Here is a 9,314-nt window from a genome sequence, read left to right on the forward strand (position 1 = left end):
GCTTCTGTTATGTTTCATAAACTTGATCGTGTTTTGTTGTGTTTGTCATTTTGATCTTGCATTCGTACAAAACCAGAAAAATCCAATCCAGCTTTAAACCTAAATACCAAACGCCCAATGCAAGAATATACATTGAGGCATCTAATCATAAGCCTGCATTTTTATTAAAGCTTATATGTTTAATCAGGGTTTGTATTTTAAAATGAGCTTAAAGATTTTCAAATGTTTTATGCCAGGCAGAAGACCAGCTGCCTAAGAACCTTGGCAAAATGTTTTTCTCCTAGACAAGGGGGCCCCCTGATTTATAGCAGAAAACAATTCTCAAAGTTGTAAAAAGGGAATTACAGGCTGAGAGCCAAGGTTACACTGACCCTACAAATTAAGGGTGGATAAATAGTAAAATGAGCCATATCTTCTTCCTAAGGTTAAAAAGGTCAAGAGCAGTGAAAAAGCAACTGGTCTGGCTGGCAGAAAGAGAACATTTTTGGGAAGTCTTTTCTAAAGCTGTTTCTTTCTTAAACTAAGATCCTTTTAAGATTTCTTTTCCTTTTAAAAGGTTATTTATGTATTAAATATATTAGTTTAAATATAATTATGCAAAGGATTTAAGAAATGCTAGATTCTTATTTCATATAGTTGTAAGAGTTGTAACTATCCTGAAATTAAGTCAGCCACCAGCCCAACCTCCTGCCAGACAGGAGACGCCATCGAGCACTCCTGATATATGGTTGTCAGGCCTTTTGTTTAGAAACCTTCAAATGAAGGAGATCTCTCAATGTTGATGTGAACTCAAAATCCTTGACATATGTTTAAGATAAAAATTCAAGATTAACCATCTGTTTTGGAAGGCAATAGGGCAAGGAGGGCAAGAGGTGAGCTGGTAATTAAGATTCCTTGTTGAGACACATGTAAGATATATTACTACTTATTTGTCATTTATAGATAGAAGAATATATAGCTTTTTGATTCCCATAAAAGGGCAAGAGGAAATGGGTGTATCTTTTGTGATTGGTTCTAGCAAATAGCCAATAGGAATTTCAACCAGGCTGATTGGACAGAGGCAGCCACAGGAGGAGCAAGGGGGCTGGATTAAGGAAATATAAGTGCTGGCCAGAATGGCAAGAGGCCAGGCCAGAGCTTGGTAACCATATACCACTGTGCCTCATATTTATTTGTCTGACAAATAAATTACTATTTTAATTTTTCTATTGCTGCGTTGAATATTTCATTCCAGCTAAGCGTTAACCACAAGCAGGGTGCTACAACATGACACTATGAATGGCGTTGGTATGTCTTTACTCATAGTAATCTATGTTCCTATACTCTCAAAGTCAGCTTAGTAGTACTTGTCTCTTTCCCAGGCTTACTCGGTGACTGTAAACCCCGCCCTGAGTTAGCCCTCTGTTATGTACTGAGTTGAATAGGATCCAAACTGCAGCAGTCTGATTGGTCCTAGAACAATAGGATCCAAATTGCAGCAGTTTGATTGGTCCTAGAACAATAGGATTCAGAATGCAGCAGTCTGATTGGTCCTAGAACAATGCAGCAGTATGATTGGTTGGCAGGAACCACCCAATCATCCTCCAGATAGAAGTGAATCCACAACCTGGTTGGCTTACAGTAGAATTCCAGAATTAGCCAATCATGTGCAGCCCATTGTGTAAATAATGTATATAAAGCAGATACTTTGAGGGGACTTTCATTCATTCCTCCTCACCACTATGAGCTGAATAAAGAGCATGAAATCACTTTGCAACTCTGAGTATATTTCACAGTGGCTACTAGCCACGATGCCTCTGCTGGACCTACAAGGTGGGCAGAGTGAAGGCCAGTTTTTCTGACTACCAGAAGCCGCAGGAGGGAAGCTATTTTGCTCAAATCCTCCTTGTGGGCTTCCCCCAGGAATCTGGTAGGCCATTGTGAGAACAGGATGCTGGACTAGACGGGCCCTAGGCCTGATCCAGCAGGCTTTCCTTATGTTCTGATGTTTGTGCACACAGACACTTCCAATTACTCCACAAATTAGATAATAAGTATTAAAATATGAAAGTATATTTAAAAAACCATTACATTATTCTATTTAACTTGTTCACACCATACATTTAAAGCGCTATCATACCAGTTTAAATAGTCAAGGGTTCCCCCAGAGGATTCTGGGAGCCATCATTTGTTAAGGGTGGCTGAGAGTTGTGAAGAAAGATCCCTCTCTCACTCTCAGATATACCACTCCATACCTATCAAGTGTCCCTATTTCACTGGGACATTCACGGATTTACAGAAGGGAATGACGTTCCCAGATCAATCCTTTTTCACAGGGTACTCTGGGAATTGTAGGTCTGTGAGGGGAATAGGGGTCTATCCTAACAACTCAGCACCCTCTACAAACTACAGCTCCCAGAATTGTTCGGGGGAAGCCATGACTGTTTAATGCGGTACCATTGCAAATGTATTGTGCAAATGAGGCCTGTGTTAAATGGCATCACCTGATGGTGGTTTTCTGTGGTTTGGTTTTCTATTTTAATGCTTGTTATGTAATTTGTGGCTTTAATTGTTCTGATCTATAAACCATCTCTTTTGATGGAGGCCGGTTTAGAAATCTAAAATAAATCCATCCAGGTTGGTAAACGGCGTTTCCGTGTGCTGCTCTGGTTCGCCAGAAGCGGCTTAGTCATGCTGGCCACATGACCTGGAAACTGTACGCCAGCTCCCTCGGCCAATAAATCGAGATGAGCGCCGCAACCCCAGAGTCGGCCACGACTGGACCTAATGGTCAGGGGTCCCTTTACCTTTACCTTTTAGGGAACCTGTGGATCCTGCACCCACCCACCCCAATGTTGTTGAGACAGTACAGCCCCCTCTCCTCTGCAGCCAGCATGGCCAGTAGTTAGCATGGATGGGAGTTGTAGTCAAAGGAACAACATCGTGAGGGACACGTGAGGGACTTACCCAAGGCCGTACAGTGGTACCTCGGGTTAAATACGCTTCAGGTTACAGACTCCGCTAACCCAGAAATAGTGCTTCAGGTTAAGAACTTTGCTTCAGGATAAGAACATAAATCGGGTTCCGGTGGCAGCAGGAAGCCCCATTAGCTAACGTGATGCTTCAGGTTAAGAACTGTTTCAGGTTAAGAACGGACATCCGGAACGAATTAAGTACTTAACCCGAGGTACCACTGTACCCATCTAGGTCTGATACATGAGCAGTTTTCATTCGAACACAGTGAAACCAGCTGTTAATTAACCCAAAATGTCATGGGCTGGTTGGACGCAGAAGAATGGTGGAGGAACCAGCTGGGTAGCCCCCAAGGGAAGAAGATTCGGAGCCCGGGGAGTGGTGGTTGCAGAAACCTGAGCTCTGAACATGATCTGATTTACTTTTACAACCCAACTCATCACTTATCTGTGATGCTTTTGGGGTGGTCTTTGGCTAAGGAGCTGGGCAATTTGTAAAGTTGTGACACACCTTTGTTCTGGGTTCCCTCTCGCCTCCTTGCACGGTGGGGTGATGGTAACTGTGTCGCAATAGAAAACTGCTTCATTCAGTTGCTTCCGGCCTTCACTTGTTCTTCTCTGACCCGTAATGGACTTCAGGGATACTGCATTCCTTTGATGGGGAGCTGGCCTTCTTATATCACTGCCACCCCCTTCTTACTACCTATGCACAGTACCAAGAGGTCTAAGACCTTTTGCTAGAGTTCTGTTTGTCTGTTATGAATACGTGTTTACCCTTAGCCTTATGCCTGCTAGAAGTTTTCACAGAAAAGGAATAACGAAAGATTGTTTTTTTACAAGAAATGAAAGAGACAGAATATTTACTTCGGGAAGCAAAGTGACACGGTAGAATCGTAGAGTTAGCAAGGACCAGAGGCGCAAGAGGACTTTGTTTTAGGCTGCTCAGCCTCCTCGTCTAGCAGCTGACGCAGGAGGTAGCGCTGCCTCTGCCGCCGCTTTTCCTCACAACCTCCGTCCAGCCCCCAGAGCTTCAACTCCAGATACTTTGGTCTGGATTGGAGAGAGAGGAAGAGAGCTGGAGGGGAAAGCAGGCATTCAGAGGTTTTTTTCGAGGGTGCTCCCCACTTTGCACATTTTCACATATGTGTGTGGTGGTGGGCCCAGAACACAACTCCCACATAAGGGAGGGGAAGTTTTTCAGTGCCTGTACTGTTATATACCAATGTTAGGTTATGGAAAGGGTCTTCTAGAGGAATCATTTACCATGCTATTAAGAAGGCCAGGAAGCCTTCCAGGACATTTTCAGGATAAAGATTAGTATCGGAGTCAAGAAAGTTCATAATGGAGCTCTCCTTTTATATAAAATTATGCCAACTGTACGAATGCAATGATCTACAGGTATAAGTTCAGACACACACACTATTACGCCCTGTAGGTTCTCCTGCGGGGAAAACCTGTATTTTCGATAAATAGCAGCGTGAGCCCTGTCCTCAATCAGAGGAGTGGCCATGCTTTCATGGAGCACATCTTGCAACTTCTTGCAAGTTCAGACTGACACATTCTATTATCTTCTTATCTTTTCTTCCAGGTACGAGAAGATCACACCCTGTAGGTTCTCCTGTGGGGATAAACTGTATTTTTGATCAATAGCAGCATGAGCCCTGTCCTCAATCAGAGGTGTGGCCATGCTTTCATGGAGCACATCTTGCAACTTCTTGCAAGTTCAGACTGACACATTCTATTATCTTCTTATCTTTTCTTCCAGGTACGAGAAGATCACACCCTGTAGGTTCTCCTGCGGGGAAAACCTGTATTTTCGATAAATAGCAGCGTGAGCCCTCTCCTCAATCAGAGGAGTGGCCATGCTTTCATGGAGCACATCTTGCAACTTCTTGCAAGTTCAGACTGACACATTCTATTATCTTCTTATCTTTTCTTCCAGGTACGAGAAGATCACACCCTGTAGGTTCTCCTGTGGGGATAAACTGTATTTTTGATCAATAGCAGCATGAGCCCTTGACAGGACGTATTGCTGCTATTAAGATGAATGTATTGCCAAAAATGTTGTTTTTGTTTCAAACTTTGCAGATTGTGGACAAAATGGAGTGTTTTGGGAGGTGGCAGAGAGATATTTCAAAATTTGTCTGGCAGGGCAAAAAGCCCAGAATTAAGTTTAAGATATTGACTGATGCTAAAGAAAGAGGGGGCTTTGCCCTGCCAGACCTAAAGTTGTACTATGAATCAGCAGCTTTCTGCTGGTTGAAAGACTGGCTACTTCTTGAGAACACTGATGTTTTAGATTTGGGAGGATTCAACAATGCGTTTGGTTGGCATGCATATCTGTGGTATGACAAGGCTAAAATACATAAGACTTTCAAGAACCATGTTGTCAGAAAAGCAGTATTTAATGTCTGGTTGAAATATAAAGACTTATTGGAAAACAAGACCCCAAGGTGGTTATCACCAATGGAGGCTAAGGCCCTGAAAAAACTCAATATGGAGGCCAAATGGCCGAAATATTGGGAAATAATAGAAAAAGATGGAGATAACTGGAGGTTGCAGAGTATGGAGAAAATAAAAGATAAAGTGCGAGATTGGCTACATTAAAAAGGTAAAGGTACCCCTGCCCGATTACGCTCAGATTAAAGAAGTTTTTAAGTTGGACGAAAAGATAGGATTCCAGGTGGAAAAATCAAAGTTAGAAACAGAACTGTTAGAACCCAGCTCTAAGATACTTTCAAGAATGTATAACTTGCTGTTAAAATGGAATACACAGGATGAAACGGTTAAATCAGCTATGATAAAGTGGGCACAGGACATTGGCTATAACATCATGTTTGCTGACTGGGAAAAGTTATGGACCACCGGTATGAAGTTTACGGCATGTAATACCTTGAAAGAAAACATTATGAAAATGATATACAGGTGGTACATGACCCCAGTCAAGCTAGCAAAAATATATCACCTGTCAGACAATAAGTGTTGGAAATGTAAAGAAGCTGAAGGAACATTCTTTCACCTCTGGTGGACTTGCCCTAGAGTGAAGGTTTTCTGGGAAATGATATATAATGAGTTGAAAAAGGTATTTAAGTATACCTTTCCTAAGAAACCAGAGGCCTTCCTTTTGGGCATTGTTGGTCAGAGCGTGCAAAAGAAGGATCGAATCTTTTTTATGTATGCTACAACAGCAGCAAGGATACTCATCGCTCAAAGCTGGAAAACTCAAGAATTACCCACACTGGAAGAATGGCAGATGCAACTGATAGACTATATGGAACTGGCGGAGATGACTGGCAGAATCCGAGACCTGGGAGAAGAACTGGTGGAGGAAGACTGGAAGAAATTTAAGGACTATCTACAAAAATATTGTAAATTGTATGAATGTTAAGAAAGATGTAAGATTAGCAAAAACATGGCCTCAACAAACTAGTAATAAAGAATATAAATATAAATTTAATTGGAAGACGAAAAGTTAAATTTTGGATAAGTAACATTTTATGATTAAGTTTCAATAAGAGTATGTTAAATTCCAAAATTTGAGATATTAATATTGGAAAATTATATTATATGAATTAAACCAAGTTAATAATTTGCTGGTAAAATTTATGAGTTTAGAAAGCAGGAACAAGGGTTGTGAGGAAGTCCAAAGATGAATATGAAATGTGGATATTGGAAAAGACTGTGTTATTATCTATGTATTTTATTGTTAAATTAAAATTTAATAAATATTATATATAAAAAAAAAATCAGAGGAGTGGCCATGCTTTCATGGAGCACAGCTTCCAACTTCTGCATGTTCCTAGGGACACTGGTCTGCCTTTGTGTGTTTTTAAATGTTTTAACAGGGAAGTAATTTATTGTAGCGCTTTTAAATGTAATCAGGCAATCAGATAAGGCATTATCAGATAACCTGGGTGTTATGTATTGATGTTCTCACCCTGGCCACCAGGGGTATTGTGTATATAGTTTTCACTCAGGTCCAGGTAAGTTAATTTAGGTGGAAAACCCTGGGGAATTGTTGTTACAATGTTGACAGCCAGCTGCCTTTAAAAGTAGGCCGGCTGAGCTGTTCAGTTCAGTTCAGTTCCAGATTACTATAAAGAACCACTTGGAGAAATCTCTGTGTCAACTGCTATGTCCACCCACAACTTAATACTGGCAGACAGGAAAAACAACAACATTCAAATTTCTGTTGTAGACCACCTTTTCTGTGATGTAGGTATGATGTTTGTGGGGGATGGTATTGGGTTACACCCCTTCTGTGATGTATGTATGATGTATGGAGGGGTGGTCTTGAGTTCCAGGGCAGGGAATTCAAAATATCTATATATGGGCAAGCACACCTTTGTTCAGGGTCCTCCTCCTTTCCTGTGTGTGAGGGGAGCACCCTGTTAGGATAAAGATCAGGCTTACTAGCTGCTTTGCTTCTCAATATTTTCTCGTTGGCCTCTGTTATTTTCACCAGCAATAGGAACCCATGTAAGGACTCTGTATGGGCTCTTGGATACCCCATGAGGGGGAAAGGGCAGATTTTGTTTACAACAGCCTCTACTCACCCGCTCCAAACTAACGCTTACATTCGCCTGACTTAAACTTCCATTTGTCACAGCTGCAAGTCTGTAACTAAACAGGCTTGCCAGTTTGGGGGTTTTATGTCGGCTTAAGAAGGCTTCCTGCTATAGGATTCTGGTAATTGCAGTTCAGCAAGGCTGTTGAAAATTCTGGAGGTTATTTTGCCTCCTTCCTTCCCTCCCAGAACTACAGGTCCCAGAATTCCACGGGGAGTAAATTAAGTCAGTAATATGGGTTACAGGACAAGTTTAAGGTCTTAGGATCATAGAATCATAGAGTTGGAAGAGACCACAAGGGCCATCAAGTCCAACCCCCTGCCAAGCAGGAAACACCATCAGAGCACTCCTGACATATGGTCGTCAAGCCTCTGCTTAAAGACCTCCAGCAGCTCTTACTGTCGAACAGCTCTTACTGTCAGGAAGTTCTTCCTAATGTTTAGGTGGAACCTTCTTTCTTGTAGTTTGGATCCATTGCTCCGTGTCCGCTTCTCTGGAGCAGCAGAAAACAACCTTTCTCCCTCCTCTATGTGACATCCTTTTGTATATTTGAACATGGCTATCATATCACCCCTTAACCTCCTCTTCTCCAGGCTAAACATGCCCAGCTCCCTTAGCCGTTCCTCATAAGGCATCGTTTCCAGGCCTTTGACCATTTTGGTTGCCCTCCTCTGGACACGTTTCAGTTTGTCAGTGTCCTTCTTGAACTGTGGTGCCCAGAACTGGACACAGTACTCCAGGTGAGGTCTGACCAGAGCAGAATACAGTGGCACTATTACTTCCCTTGATCTAGATGCTATACTCCTATTGATGCAGCCCAGAATTGCATTGGCTTTTTTAGCTGCCGCGTCACACTGTTGGCTCATGTCAAGTTTGTGGTCAACCAAGACTCCTAGATCCTTTTCACATGTACTGCTCTCAAGCCAGGTGTAACCCATCTTGTATTTGTGCCTCTCGTTTTTTTTGCTCAAGTGCAATACTTTACATTTCTCCCTGTTAAAATTCATCTTGTTTGTTTTGGCCCAGTTCTCTAATCTGTCAAGGTCATTTTGAAGTGTGATCCTGTCCTCTGGGGTGTTAGCCACCCCTCCCAGTTTGGTGTCATCTGCAAATTTGATCAGGATGCCCTTGAGTCCATCATCCAAGTCGTTGATAAAGATGTTGAATAAGACCGGGCCCAAGACAGAACCCTGTGGCACCCCACTAGTCACTCTTCTCCAGGATGAAGAGGAACCATTGATGAGCACCCTTTGGGTTCGGTCAGTCAGCCAGTTACAAATCCACTGAGTGGTAGCATAGTCAAGATTGCATTTTACCAGCTTCTTTACAAGAATATCATGGGGCACCTTGTCAAATGCCTTGCTGAAATCAAGGTAGGCTACATCCACTGCGTTCCCTTCATCTACCAGGCTTGTAATTCTGTCAAAAAACGAGATCAGGTTAGTCTGACATGACTTATTTTTCAGAAATCCATGCTGACTATTGGTGATCACAGCATTCCTTTCTAGGTGCTCACAGACTGTTTGCTTAATGATCTGCTCCAGAATCTTCCCTGTTATTGATGTCAGACTGACTGGGCAGTAATTATTTGGGTCCTCTCTTTTCCCCTTTTTGAAAATAGGGACAACATTTGCCCTCCTCCAGTCTGCCGGGACTTCGCCTGTTCTCCAGGAATTCTCAAAGATGACTGCCAGTGGTTCTGAGATCACATCTGCCAGTTCTTTTAATACTCTTGGATGCAGTTCATCTGGCCCTGGAGACTTGAATACATCTAAACTAGCCAAGTATTCTTGTA

At 42.3% G+C, this 9,314-nt stretch overlaps 1 protein-coding gene across 1 annotated transcript in view; it reads left to right on the forward strand.

Moving 5' to 3' along the window:
* LOC307204251 (putative methyltransferase) overlaps nucleotides 1-9,314 on the forward strand; it is a 35,336-nt gene that overhangs the window by 7,260 nt on the left and 18,762 nt on the right. The window lies entirely within an intron of this gene.

Source organism: Podarcis cretensis, assembly GCF_951804945.1.
Source record: "Podarcis cretensis genome assembly, chromosome: 15".
NCBI classification, from domain to species: Eukaryota; Metazoa; Chordata; class Lepidosauria; order Squamata; family Lacertidae; genus Podarcis; species Podarcis cretensis.